This window comes from Scyliorhinus torazame, chromosome 14 (assembly GCF_047496885.1).
Source record: "Scyliorhinus torazame isolate Kashiwa2021f chromosome 14, sScyTor2.1, whole genome shotgun sequence".
Classification (NCBI taxonomy): domain Eukaryota; kingdom Metazoa; phylum Chordata; class Chondrichthyes; order Carcharhiniformes; family Scyliorhinidae; genus Scyliorhinus; species Scyliorhinus torazame.
In genome coordinates this window covers 121390228-121409536 of record NC_092720.1, presented here as the reverse complement: position 1 = coordinate 121409536, position 19309 = coordinate 121390228, and the positions used below count along the sequence as shown (strand labels likewise).

General features: G+C 50.3%; 1 long non-coding RNA gene across 2 annotated transcripts in view; it reads left to right on the top strand.

The window, feature by feature from the left end:
• The window catches only part of LOC140389989 (uncharacterized), a 104829-nt gene extending 86207 nt beyond the window's left edge, over positions 1 to 18622 (top strand). For both annotated transcript variants that reach the window (XR_011934531.1, XR_011934532.1), the window contains exon 3: positions 16465 to 18622. This is a non-coding gene — a long non-coding RNA (uncharacterized lncRNA). The remainder of the gene's footprint in view (positions 1 to 16464) is intronic.
• The last annotated feature ends 687 nt before the right edge of the window (positions 18623 to 19309 follow it).

The window sequence follows — 19309 nt, the reverse complement described above, 5'->3', positions numbered from 1 at the left end:
TCGAAACTGACCACCGACCCTGGTCAGCATAATAAACAAGGACCTGAATGAGATGACCCCTCGCCTCCAGCGCATCCTACTTAAACACAGGAGGTACGACTTCCAACTGGTCTACACTCCAGGGAAGGACCTCATCGTGGCGGATGCCCTATCCAGAGCAGTGAGCACACCGCCAGATGCGGAGGGGTTTGTATGTCAGGTCAAGACACAGTTGGCCTTGACAGTGGCAAATCTGCCGGCTGATGACTCCAGTCTGGCCCGCATCCGCCGAGAGACAGCGGCCGACCCCCTTTTACAGCGAGTGATGCGCCACATGACGGGAGGATGGCTCAAAGGGCAGTGCCCGCAGTTCTATAATGTACGAGACACCTAGCCATCATTGATGGGATCCTTCTGAAGCTGGACTGGATTGTGATTCCGCACAGTATGCGCCAGCTGGTTCTTGATCAAATACACAAAGGCCACTTGGGGGTCGAGAAGTGCAGACGGAGGGCCCGAGAGGCGGTATACTGGCCGGGCATCAGTGACGATATTGCCAAAATGGTGATCAACTGTACAACCTGCCAAAGGTTTCAGCCGGCGCAACCTCCTGAGACGCTTCTGCCCCATGAGCTGGTGACGCCCCCTGGGCGAAGGTGGGTGTCGACCTATTTCACGCGCTTGGCATGGACTATGTTATCATAGTGGACTTCTTCTCCAATTACCCAGAAGTCATACGCCTGCACGATCTGACGTCATCTGCTGTCATCAGGGCCTGCAAAGACACCTTTGCTCGCCACGGCATTCCGATGACTGTCATGTCGGACAATGGGCCCTGTTTTGCCAGCCATGAATGGTCATCCTTTGCGGCCTCGTATGGCTTCACACACGTGACGTCCAGCCCTCTGCATCCCCAGTCCAATGGAAAGGCGGAGAAGGGCGTTTACATTGCCAAGCGGCTCCTCTGCAAGGCTGCTGCTGCCGGATCGGACTTCTACCTCGCCCTGCTGGCCTATTGCTCGGCCCCACTAGCCACGGGTCTCTCGCCAGCACAGCTGCTGATGGGTCGCACCCTCAGAACCACTGTGCCTTCCATCCTGGCACCAACAATAGACCATGCTCCGGTACTGCATAGGATGCAACTGCAGCGCGATCGCCAGAAGAGATTGTACGACATACGGGCAACTGATCTTCCCTCCCTGGCCCCTGGAGACAACGTCCGCATTCACCTACCAGACGGTGGCTGGTCAGCACCTGCCGAAGTTCTCCAACGCCTGGCTCCCCGCTCGTTCCTGGTACGCATGCTGGATGGATCCGTGCGTAGGTGCAATCGCCGAGCCCTTCGCCTGCTTCCACGCTCGCAACGGAACCATACACAGACGCCGGGTCCTCCACTGGTTCCTGATAGTGACTTCGTGGAGCTGCCATATACCATGCCCCTTCTGTCGCGCCCGTGGCCAGGCACGCACCTCAGCCGGTGGTTCTCGACCCACCCTTGAGGCAGTCAACCCGAATTCATCGCCCACCTACTAGACTGGACTTATGAGACTGTTCACACGTCAAATTTTAGCAACTACTGTATTGTAACATGTCACTGTTTTATCGTTCCAGGCCTCGTTTGATCGGTCCAAATTTCAACGTTCTTCTTTTTTATGGTACAACCTCGTTAGCATGCCACACCTGACATCGCCCCTTGTATATAGTTACGCCACATGTACCTGATGTAAATATCACGCACACACACCTTCAGCTGCACTCAGGACACATTTATATTTATAACCACGTAGGCACATAATCTTGTAAAAAAAGGGGGGATGTCATGATATTCAAACACACGTCACAACACACACATCATGATAGACAGACCAACAGACCAATTAGCACACATAACACGACAGCCCATTTCCCATATCATAACTATACCATCTGTCCAGGTAATGAGACTGTGCCCATTTTCAGTGCTGCACTGTTAGGCCATCCCTACCGTGTTGGTTTGTGGTTGTGTCATTGCTCTGTGTGGTACAAGGTGCGGTAATACAGGTCGGAGGCCAGCAAGACTAGAAATGAATTACTCTGCTGTAGTTCTGTGCGGGCGTGCAACTAAATACCATCAAATCCAAGTTGATGTGGTGTTGGTTAAATTCCTGAGAAAGAACTGAATAAATCCAGTTCTGAGCTGCTTGAAGGCTATAGCTATAGACAAGCATGGTCCAATATACCTCACAATGCTGAAAAGTTTTCTCGGTGGTATGTGGGCCAGCTGGTTGAAGAACCCGCACTAACTTCACTATTACCATCAAGGTCGGGGGATAAAGGACAGCAATGATCTCTTCAGTCCCCTGTCCCCTAGCTGCTGACTCCGTCCCTCTCTCTGACAATTGTTTGAGCCTGAAACAGACTGTTCACAATGTTGGTCTCATCTTTGACCCCGAGACGAGCTTTGAATCAGATATCGGTGCCACAACTAAGACTGCCTATTTCTAACTCTGTAACACTACCCTACTCCAGCACTGCCTCAGCTCATAAATTCTCATCCATGCATTTGTTACCTCCAGACATGTCTGACTTATGCAGGCTTCCACGCCCTACCCTCCATAAACTTGAGGTGGCAAACACATGCATTAGGGGCAGCACGGTAGCATTGTGGATAGCACAATTGCTTCACAGCGCCAGGGTCCCAGGTTCGATTCCGGCTTGGGTCACTGTCTGTGCGGAGTCTGCATATCCTCCCCGTGTGTGCGTGGGTTTCCTCCGGGTGCTCCGGTTTCCTCCCACAGTCCAAAGATGTGCAGGTTAGGTGGATTGGCCATGATAAATTGCCCCTAGTGTCCAAAATTGCCCTTAGTGTTGGGTGGGGTTACTGGGTTATGGGGATAGGGTGGAGGTGTTGACCTTGGGTGGGGTGCTCTTTCCAAGAGCCGGTGCAGACTTGATGGGCCAGATGGCCTCCTTCTGCACTGTAAATTCTATGATTCTAACTCACTTTCCCACCTATGCTAACATAGCCAAACAGGTTGTGTATCAACCTGAGAATCCTTCCAATACATGCCAGTAGCAGTTGTAGGAGTGGGGGAGATTCCTAGCCAGCGATTAGATGAAAATAATTTTGTAGCATCTACCATCACTATCAATAGCTCCGGACCACAGCATGCATGTAATTGGTGCATTTGTCACAGCAACTCAGATTCCCTGTGTAAACTGTGACCCACCACACCTAACACAGGAAATAATAAATCATGTGTAACAATTACAAGGTCTCCTGCTGTCTAATCCAGTGATCTTTTTTAAGTGATATCCTATTAGAGAAGGGAATGAGATGGCTGACAGCTGAGGAATCCTTGAGGAATTTCTGGAATGAGGTTGGGCTCATTCGCACTTTCAGTTGGGCCATTGGCAATGTGAACCCCATGAAGTTATGTCACCGCCTTCCGATTTGGGCTAGAATCTTCAGTTTTAGTTATTTCCTGTAGTAGACCCCTTAAGATAGTAATGAGGGTGGAATTCTCCCATGATCCCATCGGCGGATTCTATAGCAGGCAGAAGAATTCGGCAGAAGTCCAAAAATGGTTTACACGGGCATGAGTTTACCGCGGGATCTGCCGCCGGTACCCGGCATGGTGGATCAGGAAACCAGCTGGAGGCCAATGTGAAACAGATTTGCATCCCGCTAATGGGCAGCAGATGAAGGCCTGACCGGAATGTTCCACCCAATTCTCCACAACTGGAAAGCACGCCGGTTCAGACATGTCTGGAGCAGCATGGTTTGCAGGAGTCAGGACACATCTGAACAATGCCTGGAGATGCCTCCGGAGTTTGGGACGGAGGCCGCCAGTGGCCCTGGAACACCATAGCAGTGAGTGAGGGAAGCATCTACAGGTAGATCTTCCGGTTCAGTATCTTTGAGGAGGTCCATCTTCCAGCCTCAGAGTGTTCCCAGACATCCATCTTCTTTTTCGGGAGGTCCATCTTTTATCTTCAACAAAGTGGGTCAGTGACATTGGCGATCTCTTCAATATGGCACTCAGACATGCACATGATTCCCGCCCCATCACGGAATATGGCACTAAACCCTTGGGTGCATAATTCATTAGGTCTGAGCTGGAAAAAATGGTATGATTTCCTGTTGGCCTCCACAGCAGGAAACACTCTCCATTACTGCACCCCCGCATCCCCCCTCCCCTTTGGAATTTACACCCAGATTGGAGCATTCTGCCCAGGGAGACCGTCTCTATCAGAAATGGGCAGCTGCTGCGCTATGCTAAACATGAATCTCTGAACAAACAGCATGCAGAAGAGTCGCGAGTGAGTCTTTCTCAGCTTTCTCAGTCATCAATGAAAGGCTACAGACGAGACCTCGTGAAGTTAGCAGGTGATAGCCGTGAAAGTGTGTGTGTTATTAGCATAACACTACAAACAGTGAGTTGTGAGGGTTCATTCACTGGCGAACATCTTGTGGGTTTATAGAGCCCCTACAGTGCAGTAAGAGGCCATTCTGGCCATCAAGTGCACCGACCCTCCGAAAGAGCACTCCACCCAGGTCCCTCACCCCTCCAACCCAGCCTATCCCTGTAACCTAACCTACACATCCCTCGACACTGAGGGTAAATTTATCATGGCGATCCACCTAACCTGCACATCTTTGGACTGTGGGGGCACCTATAGGAAACCTACACAGACATGGGGAGAATGTACACAGACAGTAACCCAAGACTGGAATAGAACCCGGTCCCTCACACTGAGGCAGCAGTGCTCACCATTGTGCCACCGTGTTGTGGGAAAAACTTTTCTTCCTCACCTGGTAGGATTCCCAGTTAGCTTCCCACACTGCATTAAATTTCCCCCACAGTTTTTGCCTTGCAGCCATCACCCCATGTTGCTGAGGAGGTTGTCACTCGCACCCTGAACCTCCTTTCCTGCACCGTTTCCAACATGGCTTCCAGGACTCTCTCAGCAAAGGGAACAGCCATCCCTGTCAGACTTTGCACTTATCTTTCAACACTTTCATCAAAACTTCCCTCTGAAACACACACAGACTGTGGATGAACAGCTTTAAGCTACCATCCCAGTGTTAGCTGTGGCTCAGATGTAGCCCTTTTGCCTCTGAATCACAAGATTCTGGGTTCAAATTTCACTCCAGGACCTAAGTACAGAAAGCGAGGCCAGTTTTCCTGTGAGATACTAAGGGAATGCTGCACTATTGGGAGTACTGCCTTTTGGAATAAGCATTAAATTGAGGTCACATCTGTCTATTCTGATGGATGAAAATGATCACCAGTGCCTTGGCCAATACTTATCCCACAATTAGTATCACAAATACAGGTCATTATCTGGTCATTATCACATGGCTTTTTATGGGAGTTTACTGTGTGCAAAGTTGGCTGTTGTTCTTCCTGTATTACATCAATAATTACATTTCAAAAGTACTTTATTGGCTGTAAACTGCTTCAAGCAGTCCTGTAGTTGTGGTAAGTGTTAAATAGGTGCAGGTGTTTATTCTTTAGGGCCATTGCTCTCCTCTTTGTAAATGATCAGCACTTGGGTATAGGAAGCACAGAGGGCCTCTTACTGTGAAGGTGTAATGCTATAGAAATCTAACATCAAACCCATAGTAGTGGGAGAACGGAGTGCCTTTCTACAGGGAGTGGTTGAGGTACAAATTAGTACATCTTGCATGGAAAAAGTGAATAAATATTTGATTTGATGACTCAGGGTTATTGGGAAAGCTTTTGTTTAGCTGTTGGGATTGCCGAAGAAAATGCCTGGCCAAAAATGATTGGTTAAACGTTAGAACATAGAACATAGAACATTACAGCGCAGTATAGGCCCTTCGGCCCTCGATGTTGCGCCGACCTGTGAAACCACTCTAAAACCCATGTACACTATTCCCTTATCTTCCATATGTCTATCTAATGACCATTTGAATGCCCTTAGTGTTAGCGAGTCCACTACTGTTGCAGGCAGGGCATTCCACGCCCTTACTACTCTCTGAGTAAAGAACCTACCTCTGACATCTGCCCTGTATCTATCTCCCCTCAATTTAAAGCTATGTCCCCTCATGCTAGACATCACCATCTGAGGAAAAAGGCTCTCACTGTCCACCCTAACCCTAATTACTATCTAATCCTCTGATCATCTTGTATGCCTCAATTAATTCACCTCTTAACCTTCTTCTCTCTAACGAAAACAGCCTCAGGTCTCTCAGCCTTCCCTCATAAGATCTTCCCTCTATACCAGGCAACATTCTGGTAAATCTCCTCTGCACCCTGTCTCCAGAAGGCAAGTCCGATTTCCCCGTGTGCGTCAAGAAGCCCTCCGGCGAGCTCCGGATCAGTATCGACCCAAAAGATTTGAATAACAACATTATGAGGGAACACTACCCCATACCCAAATGAGAAAAAATCACGAGCGAAATGGCTCGGGCAAAAATATTCACCAAGCTTGATGCCTCGAAGGGTTTTTGGCAGATTCAACTGGATCAGTCCAGCAGGTAGCTGTGCACTTTCAACACTCCATTTGGCAGGTACTGCTACAATAGGATGCCATTCGGCATCATTCCGGCCTCCGAAGTATTCCATCGCATCATGGAACAGATGATGGAGAGCATCGAAGGGATACGCGTCTACGTAGACAACGTTATCATCTGGTCCACCACACCACAGGAGCACATCAGTCGTTTCCAGCGTGTCTTTGCACGAATACGAGATCAGGGCCTGCGCCTCAACCGAGCCAAGTGCTCTTTTGGCCAGACTGAGCTAAAGTTTTTGGGGGACCACATCTCCTGGTCAGGTGTGCGGCCAGATGCCGACAAAGTGGCAGCCATCGCAGCCATGCAGCAGCCGTCAGACAAGAAGGCAGTGCTGCGCTTTCTCGGGATGGTCAACTTCCTGGGGAAGTTCATTCCTAACCTTGCCTCGCACACAACTGGTCTTCGCCACCTGGTCAAAAAGACAACGGAATTCCAGTGGCTGCCCGCACACCAGAGTGAATGGGAGGAGCTCAAGGTCAAGCTCACCACTGCCCCGGTACTGGCATTATTCAATACCACACGGGAAACAAAGATCTCAACTGACGCCAGCCAGTCTGGCATTGGGGCGGTACTCCTGTAACGGGATGACACCGCATCATGGGCCCCGGTCGCCTATGCGTCGCGGGCCATGACCCCCACAGAACAGCGCTATACGCAGATTGAGAAGGAGTGCCTAGGCTTGTTGACCGGCATCGACAAATTCCACGATTATGTGTATGGTCTTCTGCAGTTCACTGTGGAGACCGACCATCGCCCCCTGGTCGGCATCATTCAGAAGGACCTCAACGATATGACCCCTCGCCTCCAGTGCATTCTGCTCAAGCTCCGGAGGTATGACTTCCAACTTGTCTACACCCCGGGGAAGGATCACATCATCGCAGATGCTCTGTCCAGGGCGGTTAACACACCGCCCGATTTGGAGGGGTTCGTTTGTCAGGTCGATGCACAAGTAGCCTTCACATCGGCCAATCTGCCGGCCACTGAAGCACGTCTGGCCCACATTTGCCGTGAGACTGCGGCTGACCCCTTTTACAGCGTGTAATGTGCCACATGACGGAAGGGTGGCTCAAGGGGCAGTGCCCCCCATTTTACAATGTCCGGGATGACTTGGCCGTCATTGATGGTGTCCTCTTGAAGTTGGACCGGATCGTGATCCCACACAGCATGCACCGGCTTGTCCTCGAACAACTGCACGAAGGCCATCTCGGAGTTGAAAAGTGCAGACGGACGGCCCGAGAGGCTGTGTACTGGCCGGGCATCAGCGACAACATCGCCAACATGGTGCTCAACTGCCCCACCTGCCAAAAGTTTCAGCCGGCGCAACCCCCTGAGACACTTCAGCCCCATGAGTTGATCACGTCCCCCTGGGCGAAGGTGGGCGTGGACCTCTTTCATGTGCTCGGCAGGGACTACATCATTCTGATTGACTACTTCTCAAACTATCCGGAGGTCATACGCCTGCATGACATGACATCATCAGCTGTCATCCGGGCATGCAAAGAAACCTTTGCTCGCCATGGAATTCCGCTCACCGTCATGTCTGACAACGGGCCTTGCTTTGCGAGCCAAGAATGGTCTTCCTTTGCCACTTCATACAACTTCACGCACCAGTGACGTCCAGTCCCTTGCATCCTCAGTCCAATGGCAAGGCGGAAATGGGCATCCACATTGTGAAGCGGCTCCTCTACAAGGCTGCTGATGCCGGATCTGACTTCTGCTTATCCCTGCTGGCCTATCGCTCGGCCCCACTGTCCACGGGCCTCTCACCAGCCCAGCTGTTGATGGATCGCACCCTCAGGACCACTGTGCCATCCATTCATGTTCCTGACCCCGACCATGCTCCAGTATTGCGAAGGATGCAACAGCGTGCTCAGCAGAAGGTGGCACATTACGCTCGGGCGACTGATCTTCCTGCCCTGGCGCCTGAAGACAACGTCCGCATACACCTATCCGAGGGTGGCTGGTCGGCAACCGCCGAGGTTCTCCGCCACGTGGCTCCCCGCTCATTCCTGGTTCGCATGCCTGATGGCTCCATTCGCCGCCCTGATCGGCGGGCCTTTCATCTGGTTCCGCGCTCGCTACGAGATCATGCACCGGTGCCACGCCCTCCTGTTGTCCCTGATGTCGACTTTGTTGAGCTTCCTGCCACTCTGCCTCTTCCTCTCTCGCCCGTGGCCAGGCCCATTCCTCAGCCGGTGGATCCTGACCCACCCTTGAGGCGGTCAACCCGAATTCGTTGCCCAGCTGAGAGACTTGACTTATGAGCCTGTTAGCACATTGGACTCACTGAATTGTTTTACAGTACTGTTAACGAGTTTCTTTTCTTGTAGTTCATTGTTCCAGAAGTTTTCTCTTGTCGTTTGCTGATTGCATTTGTTCTGTTATTGGTACAACCCCATTGCTCTGTTGCATCTGACACCTTCCTCTGTATATAGTTTAGCCTCATGTACATGTTGTAAATATTGCACACACATACTCAGATGCACTCAGTACACATTTCTATTTATTAGCATGTAGGCAGATATCCTTGTGAAACGGGGGGATGTCATGATATCCATATCAGCATATCATGGTGCAATCACACACACACTGATGGACAGGTAGTTGGACCAACCAACACACACACAACATCGCAGCCAATCACCAGTGAGAACACACGCACTATAAAACAGGGAACACCACAGTTCCCGCTCATTCTACCAGGAGATAGCTCAGAGCACAGAGCTCACAGCGTGCCACTCAGACATAGACCATGTGCTGAGTGCCTTACCGAGATAGTGATAGGGCTGGGTCCACAGGTTAGCTGGTGAAGCACGAACCTAAGCCAGCAGTTAGTAGTTGTCATTGTTTAAGACAATAAAACAGAGTTGTACCATGTTGGATCATTTGTGCATCGGAACACCCAACACGACACACCCTTTCCAATGCTTCCACATCCTTCCTATAATGCAGCGACCAGAATTGCATGCAATACTCCAAATGCGGCCGCACCAGAGGTTTGTACAGCTGCAACATGACCTCATGGCTCCGAAACACAATCCCTCTACCAATAAAAGCTAACACACCGTACGCCTTCTTAACAACCCTCTCAACCTGGGTGGCAACTTTCAGGGATCTATGTACATGGACACTGAGGTCTCTCTGCTCATCCACACTACCAAGAATCTTACCATTAGCCCAGTACTCTGTCTTCCTGTTATTCCTTCCAAAATGAATCACCTCACACATTTCTGCATTAAACTCCATTTGCCACCTCTCAGACCAGCGCTGCAGCTTATCTATATCCCTCTGTAACTTGTAACATCTTTCCGCACTGTCCACAACGCCACCGATTTTAGTGTCATCTGCAAATTTACTCACCCATCCTTCTACACCCTCCTCCAGGTCATTTATAAAAATGACAAACAGCAGTGGCCCCAAAACAGATCCTTGTGGTACACCACTAGTAACTGGACTCCAGTCTGAACATTTCCCATCAACCACCACCCTTTGTCTTCTTCCAGCTAGCCAATTTCTGATCCAAACTGCTGAATCCCATGCCTCCGTACTTCAGTAGCCGACCGTTGGGAACCTTATCAAATGCTTTACTGAAATCCATATACACCACATCAACTGCTTTACCCTCATCCACCTGTTTGGTCACCTTCTCAAAGAACTCAATAAGGTTTGTTAGGCACGACTTACCCTTCACAAAACCGTGTTGACTATCTCTAATCAAATTATTCCTTTCCAGATGATTATACATCGTATCTCTTATAAACCTTTCCAAGACTTTGCCCACAACAGAAGTAAGGCTCACTGGTCTATAGTTACTGGGGTTGTCTCTACTCCTCTTCTTGAACAAGGGGACAACATTTGCTATCCTCCAGTCTTCTGGCACTATTCCTGTAGACAAAGATGACTTAAAGATCAAAGCCAAAGGCTCAGCAATCTCCTCCCTAGCTTCACAGAGAATCCTAGGATAAATCCCATCTGGCCCAGGGGACGTATCTATTTTCACACTTTCCAGAATTGCTAACACCTCCTCCTTATGATCCTCAAGCCCTTCTAGTCTCGTAGCCTGAATCTCAGTATTCTCCTCGACAACATTGTCTTTTTCCTGTGTGAAAACTGACGAATATTCATTTCGCACCTCTCCTATCTCCTCGGACTCCACGCATAACTTCCCACTACTGTCCTTGACTGGCCCTACTCTTACCCTAATCATTCTTTTATTCCTGACATATCTATAGAAAGCTTTAGGGTTATCCTTGATCCTACCTGCCAAAGACTTCTCATGTCCCCTCCTGGCTCTTCTTAGCTCTCTCTTTAGGTCTTTCCTAGCTAACTTGTAACTCTCGAGCGCCCTAACTGAACCTTCATGTCTCATCTTTACATAAGCCTCCTTCTTCCTCTTGACAAGTGTTCCGACTGCTTTAGTAAACCACGGTTCCCTCGCTCGACCACTTCCTCCCTGCCTGACAGGTACATACTTATCAAGGACATGCAGTAGCTGTTCCTTGAATAAGCTCCACTTTTCCATTGTGCCCATCCCCTGCAGTTTTCCTCTCCATCCAATGCATCCTAAGTCTTGCCTCATCGCTTCATAATTGCCGTTCCCCCAGATATAACTCTTGTCCTGCGGTATATACCTATCCCTTTCCATCACTAAAGTAAACGGAATCGAATTGTGGTCACAATCACGAAAGTGCTCACCTACCTCCAAATCTAACACCTGTCCTAGTTCATTACCCAGTACCAAATCCAATACAGCCTCGCCTCTCGTTGGCCTATCTACATACTGTGTCAGGAAACCCTCCTGCACACATTGGACAAAAACAGACCCATCTAAAGTACTCGAACTATAGCGTTTCCAGTCAATATTTGGAAAGTTAAAGTCTCCCATAACAACTACCCTGTTGCTTTCGCTCCTATCCAGAATCATCTTTGCAATCCTTTCCTCTACATCTCTGGAACTTTTCAGAGACCTATAGAAAACTCCTAACAGGGTGACCTCTCTTTTCCTGTTTCTATCCTCAGCCCATACCACCTCAGTAGACGAGTCCTCATCAAACGTCCTTTCTGCCACCGTAATACTGTCCTTGACTAACAATGCCACCCCTCCCCCTCTTTTACCATCTTCCCTGAGCTTACTGAAATATCTAAACCCCGGCACCTGCAATAACCATTCCTGTCCCAGCTCTATCCATGTCTCCGAAATGGCCACAACATCGAAGTCTCAGGTACCAACCCATGCCGCAAGTTCACCCACCTTATTCCGGATGCTGCTGGCATTGAACAAGACACACTTTAAACCACCTTCCTGCCTGCCGGTACACTCCTGCAACTTTGAAACCTTACTCATGACCTCACTACTCTGAACCTCCTGTATACTGGAGCTACAATTCAGGTTCCCAATCCCCTGCTGAACTAGTTTAAACCCTCCCGAAGAGCATTAGCAAATTTCCCCCCCAGGATATTGGTACCCCTCTGGTCCAGGTGTAGACCATCCTGATTGTAGAGGTCCCACTGACCCCAGAATGAGCCCCAATTATCCAGAAATCTGAAACCCTTCCTCCTGCACCATCCCTGTAGCCACGTGTTCAACTCCTCTCTCTCCCTATTCCTCGTCTCGCTGGCACGTGACACGGGTAACAACCCAGAGATAATAATTCTGTTTGTCCTAGATCTAAGTTTCCACCCTACCTCCCTGAATTCCTGCCTTACATCCTGATGCACGATCAATTGCACAAAGACTAAAATTGGGTACAACTGTGGCTTTATTACAGTCAGATGTGTGGCCTCCTGCTGCAGCTGGCAAAATAGCAGTGCACTGGAGGTCATGCATATTTATACAGTTCTCAGTGGGCGGAGCCAGCCAGCAGGAGCTACCGGCGAACCTGTAGTACAGGTCCTACCTTACATCTCCTATTACATTGGTTCACCACATTCACCTTCTGTTAAAAATGAGTCTGGCGGGGGTGACGTGAAACTATATACAATTTGTGCAATTATGTGCAGTGGTAGGGAAAGAAAAGTCCATGTTGACGGTCCGGAGTCCGTCAAAGGTTCAGCCGGTCCGGTGCTTTGGTGCTTAATTGGGAGCGGCGTAGCGGTGGCGGCGAAGACGGTGCTGGCGGTGGTGGAGGTCGCACCGATGGCGGCAGTGGTGGTGCTGATGCTGGCCAGTCATCGGGGAACTCCGGGAGCGTGGAGAAGTCCTCTTCTGCGGGAAATGGGAGGTGGGGTAGTCTGGCGGGGCCAAAATTGGCGGCGCGGTGGGACGGGGGCGGGCGCATTGGTGGGGGTGTGTGTTGGGGTGCAACCGGACGGTGCCAGGTCCCTGAGTGAGACAGTATCTTGGCGGCCGCCGGGGAACTCAACGTAGGCATATTGAGGGTTGGCATGGAGCAGGTGAACCCTGTCCACCAAGGAGTCCACCTTGTGGAGTCGGACGTGCCTACGGAGAAGAACCGGTCCTGGAGCAGCGAGCCAAGTCGGGAGCGACACCCCGGATGTGGACTTCCTGGGGAAGGTAAAAACACGCTCATGGGGTGTGTGGCGGTGCACAATAGTGACCGGATGGAGTGTAGAGCATCAGAGAGGACCTCCTGCCAGCAAGGACCCGGGAGGAGAAGATGGTGGCTCCCATTGTGCGTCTGGCGTGGGGGAGGGGGTGATCGCAGCGACTGCGCGGGCCTGGCACACAGCCGCCCTTTTTACTGCAGTCTTTACAAACTGCAGTGCGGGCCAGGCAGTGTTGGCGGGGTTGCTTCTGCTGACCGCAGAAGTAGCAGCGGGGACCCCCGGCGCGGATCAGCATGCGGCGCAGGCGTATTGGGAAGGCAGGGCCCCAGCTGAGAAGGTCAACGGCGGGGTCCAGGGGGGTAGAAGGGTGGGCAGCGCGGCGGGAGGGGTACGATTGTACGTTACGGGATGCGACCGGCATGGAGAGCGCCAAGGTTTTCGTCTCCGCCAGTTCGAGGGTGGCCCCTTCCAGTAATCGTTTTCGGATGCGGTCCGACGCAATCCCCGTCATGAAGGCATCGCGCATGAGGAGATTTGCGTGTTCGGCGGCCGTAACGGCCTGACAGTCACAGTCCCGGACGAGTGGAATTAGGGCTCGCCAGAGTCTTCGATGGACTCACCAGATAGTTGCGAGCGGGTGGCGAGTACATGCCTGGCGAAGAGCGTGTTCGCCTTCTGCGTGTAGTGTTCCTTAAGGAGTTCCATTGCTTTTGTGTAATTCGTGGCGTCTTGGATCAACGGGAACACGCTGGAGCTCAGTCTGGAGTACAGGACATTTATCTTCTGAGCCTCCGTTGGCTCGGGGTCCGCAGCCTTGATGTAGGCCTCAAAACATGCTAGCCAGTGAGTAATGTCCTTTCTGGCGTCGGGCGAGTGCGGATCCAGCTGCAGGCGATCGGGCTTAATGCTGATATCCATTCTGTGGAAAATCTGACTGTAATAAATTGATGCACCATCAATTGCACAAAGTTGGGTACAACTGTGGCTTTATTACAGTCAAATGCGTGGCCTCCTGCTGCAGCTGGCGAAATGGCAGGGCACTGGAGGTCATGCATATTTATACAGTTCTCCGTGGGCGGAGCCAGCCGGCAGGAGCTACCGGCGAACCTGTGTGGATGGGGAAGGCCTCGCGGGTGAAGGGGGTGTTTTTGGAGAGGGGGCAAGAGGAAGAGCTGGAGGAAACCTGGAAGAGCTCGAGGGAATGTATGAGCTGCCTAAAGGGAATGTCTTCAGATACCTGCAGGTGAGGGATTTTGAAAGTAGAGAGTTGCTGGCCTTCCCAGGGCTGTTGCCTCCGGTGTTACAAGATAAGCTGTTGTCTGAGGATGACATTGGGGAGGAGAGAGTGTCAGACATTTATGGAGAGTTGATGGAGAGGGAGCGTGCCCCGGTGGAGGAGATCAAGCACAAATGAGGAGGGGAGTTGGGTGGGGAGGAGAGGGCCGGGATGTGGAAGGAAGCGCTGCGGAGGGTGAATGCGTCTGCGAGGTTAAGCCTCATCCAGTTTAAGGTGGTGCATAGAGCCCACATGACGGTTGCGCGGTTGAGCCGGTTCTTTGCAGTGGGGAGGACAGGTTTGCAGGGGTACCCGCGAATCTCGTCCACATGCTTTGGGCATGTCCAAATTTGAAGGGGTTCTGGCAGGGGTGGTCAGATGTCATGTCCGAGATTCTGGGTGTGGGGTTCACCCCGAGTCGCAAGTGGCGATATTTGGCGTGTCGGAAGATCCAGGAGTCCAGTTGGGGAGAGAGGCAGACAAATTGGCCTTTGCCTCCCTGGTAGCCTGGAGACAGATCTTGTTGTGCTGCTGAGTCTCGAAGCCGCCAAAGGCTGGGATGTGTGTGAGTGACGTGGCAGAGTTCCTGCATTTGGAAATGGTCAAGTTCGCCCTATGGGGGGGGGGGGGGGGGGGGGGGCGTGAAGGAGGGGTTCACCCGGAGGTGGAAGCCATTTATCGATTTCTTCAAGGTAAATTAATGTGCCAGCGGGGTGGGGGGGGGTGTTTTTGCTGTTTGGGGGGTAGAGAAGGGGGTAAGATTTAAGGGATGAGGAGAGTTGTAGGTTTGGTATTGGGGTTGTTGTGGGCCTGTGTCCTTGGTTCCTGTAGATTTTAGGTTTTCTGATATTTCTAAGTACATTTGCAAAATGCCTTTAATAAAAATACTTTAAAAGAAGAGAGTAACAGTATTTAAACAAGGGGGAGCTGAAACCAGTTGACACAGCTTTTGAAGACATACATCCAAAGCTTCTGACAGGAGTCAGGGGCGGGATTCTCCAACCCCCCCCCCCCGCTGGGTTGGAGAATTGCCGGGGGACGGCGTGAATCCCGCCTCCGCCGGCTGCCGATTTCTCCGGAGCCGGGGATTTGGCATGGACGGAAATCGCATCGCGCCAGTCGGCGGCCGCTAGCAGCGGCCCCCCCGGCGATTATCCGGCCCGCGATGGGCCGAGTGGCCGCCTGTTTTTCGGCCGGTCCCGCCGGCGTATGTTACGACAGGTACTTACCAGCGGGACATGGCTCCGCGGTCGGCCTCCAGGGTCCTCGGGGGAGGGAGGCACGGGGGGGATCTGGTCCCGGGGGGGTGCCCCCATGGTGGCCTGGCCCGCGATCGGTGCCCACCGATCCACGAGTGGGCCTGAGCCGTGGGGGCACTCTATTCCTCCGCGCCGGCCTGTGTAATGGTACGCGATGGCCGGCGTGGAGATGAACCCCCCCCTGCGCATGCGCTGGGATGACGCTAACACACGCTGGCGCTCCCGCGCATCACCAACTCGTGCCGGCCGGCGGAGGTCCATCAGCGCTGGTTGGCGTGGCACAAAGCCCCTTCCACACCGGCCGGCGCGGCGCAAACCACTTGGGCGCCGGCCTAGCCCCTGAAGGTGCGGGGGATTCCGCACCTCCGGGGCGGCCCGACGCCGGACTGGTTCACGCCACTCCTTCACGCCGGAGCTGCCCTCCCAGTCGGTTCCCGAAGAATCCCGCCCCGGATCTTTTTTGTAAAGCAGTGTCAAGAGATCTCTTTCTCCAAGAATAAAGCAGGTATTCCTCTGTGCCTTTGATATTTAAGGTTGATTGATAGTTGAGAATGTTGTTTTCTTGTTGTCTAAGTGGGAATAAAGATAGCAGTTAAGGTATTGTAGTCACTGTGTTGAGTAGCATTGTTTAAGGGGCAATTGTAAGCTATTTTCTGCTGTGATGTTTAAGATTTTAATACTGTGTTCGTCAAAAAGTTTGTTTTAAAATACCATATTCCTATTTCTTTGTGCAATCATCCTGGAACGAGGTACCCTTTCCTCACAGTCTTACAAAACTAAAATAAAATATTGGGATTTCTGTCCAGTCCCCTAGCCACTGTTGGGGTCTGGTCTGGGATCGTAATACTATATAAAAGAACAATCAGCCTTCAGTCTTTATTTTAACAGTCTTTCTATTCTTCGATTATATTATCCAGGTTTCCCGGATCTTAGGAAACACAGCAGACTGACAGATTGAATCCACAGTGCGATTGCCTTTACAGAATTGAGAACGAAGAGAGGCAGAAATATTTCCACCAGACCCAGCAAGCTACCCAGATGACAACCCCACTGCTGCGACCTGTCTGCTTCCTCGTCCCACCATCGGACATTCCCTGCCCACTACTGTCAGAAACCAACCACTGAGTCCACCATTGCCATCGGCCCAACCACCATTCCCCCTACGATTGGGACATCCTTCCCCACAAGCAGCCCCCTCAGGTTTCATCAAACGCCGACTATTTCACCTTCTATTGGGTGAGCAAACAGTTTACTCACAAAGTATTTTCTGTCTTAGTTTCCACCTGACAGCGTTTCACAGCAGGGCTGAGTGAGGTTCAGTGGCTTTCAGTTCTGGGTTGATGTTACAGTCTATTCCCAATCTAAGTCATATTGATAAGGGAAGAGGCAATCAGTACACAACCTCATCCATACAACAGTCCATTACCTCAAAAGGAAATAAAGGTTCTCTTCTCGACATGCACAAATTTCCTGCAGTGGGTTCAATGTCCCCTGGGTGAACACTCAAAATGGATCACGTAATGACACCTTGTGAAAAGTCTTAGTAATGATTGTATAGCACAAGTTCAATACAGAGGAACACTCCTTCAATGCACTCCAAGGGCAAGTACAGCACAGTTTGGACATAGAGCAAACTTCCCTCTGCTCTGGCCCATCGAACACTCCCAAGTAAGGTAAAACACTAGTTAGATACAGATTAATGCTTCTTCTATAAGGTACTATCAAACCAGAGCAGATTCAGTACAGGCTAGAATAAAGTAAAGCTTCCTCTACAGTTCCAATACAAAATCAAGATCACCGACAACATGGGCTTAAAAATGTATTGGCATCTGTGTTAGGTTGTCTCTACTTACTCTGATACTCTCTTTGCTCACACACACATTTAACTACCGGACACCACTCAAAGTCACTCTTCGATATTATGGGATTGACAGAAGTGTAATCAGAACTTCCCACCCCATCCTGCCACACATGGTGCAGTTTGGCAGTGAACCTGAGAGTGGAACAGGTTTGTTTGGTCTGTTTCCATTTCCAATTGTATACCCTCCATGGAATGGGGCCCCAATTCAAAGCATACTCCACCACAACCAAATCTTTTTACGTACTGTTGGGTTCACACAAGCAGCCACACAGGGAGCATTGGGAACTAAAGGTTTTTTTACAGAGGTATGGAAATATTATGTACACCGGACTCACAAGGGACTACCGACGCTTGGCTTACACTTGGATTAGCGCTTTATAGTCTTGTGATAGATTATTGATGTACTGACACTCTGAAAGAGCACCCTTTCTAGGCCCACTCCGCCGCAGCCCTGTAACCCCACCTAACATTTGGACACTAAGGGGCAATTTAGAATGGCCAATGCACGTTTTTGGACTGTGGGAGAAACCAGAGCACCTGGAGGGCGCTCACGCAGAAATGGGAACACTACGCAGACAGTTATCCAAGGTTGGAATCGAACCTGGGTCCCTGTGAGGCAGCAGTGCTGACCAATATGCCACCGTGATAGTGAGTTCCACATCCTCACCATGCACTCTCTGGGTAAAGAATTTTTCCTGAATCTCTGATTGGAATTATTGACAACTATCTTATATTTAAGGCTCCTAGTTCTGTATTATTATATGGGTACATCAGTTATACTGTGCACTCTGCAAGATACTGCACTAAAGCTTGGGGCGGAGACACAATGGGGGAAGGTCACGATTTAAGACCTTTCAGCCATAGGGGGAAGGTTGCAATTTAAGACCTTTCAGCCATAGTGAACTGAGGAGAGTGGAATTATGCAGAACCCCCTCAGGCTGTATACAATGACTATTTCACATATCATCATTGTATTGAAGCACCTCAGAGTGTAACTTGATATATGTAGAGAACTTAAATGCCTTTGCATCATTTGTAACAACCATTTTGAAATGTCTGTAATGTTTCTTTGACTATATTGAAGCACCTCAAGAGAGCAACATGACGTATGGAGAGAACCTGAGTATTATTGAACTTTGTGATGGCTATTTTGAAATGTGTGTAATGTTCTTCAAGATATTTTACGAATAAAGTACATTTTTGCAAAAATAAAAGTGAGACATGTCTGTAGCCCAATATACGCTGTCCTGCAAACTGTATGTATTATCGCTGACATCATACAGTCTCAACATGCTTGTCCTTGAGCTGCTAGTACAACCCCACTTCTGTTAACATTCGTGCAAGTATTTTGTGCTTTAATTAGTAGTGAAGTATGAAAAACCACCATTGCTTAAGTTTTAGAAATTCATTCTTGAGTGTGGGCAACACTGGCTAGGCCAGCATTTATTGTCCATTCCGAATTGCCCTTCAGAAGGTGCTGCCGATCTGCCTCCTTGAACCGCTGCAGCCCAAGGAGGAGGCCTCAGGGGAGGTCAGCACAGTTTCAAAAACAAGCAGCATGGCAGAAAGTAAAGAAATAGTCAGGAACCCAACTTCAGGAACAAAGTGACAGCTAATGGCAAAACTATAAGTATACCGGTTAACCCAAAAGAGAAAAATAATAAACAAGCAAATAAAGCATCCGTTCTCAGGGACAGGTTAGGGCGTACAGCCCAATTAAGAGTTCTATATACAAATGCACAGAGTATAAGGAATAAACTAGATGAGCTGCAGGCACAAATGCAACTTGAAGATTAGGACGTAGTTGCTATCACAGAGACATGGCTGCAGGATGGTCAGGACTGGGAACTAAATATACCTGGTAATGAATTTTACAGGAGGGACAGGGAAGATGGCAGAGG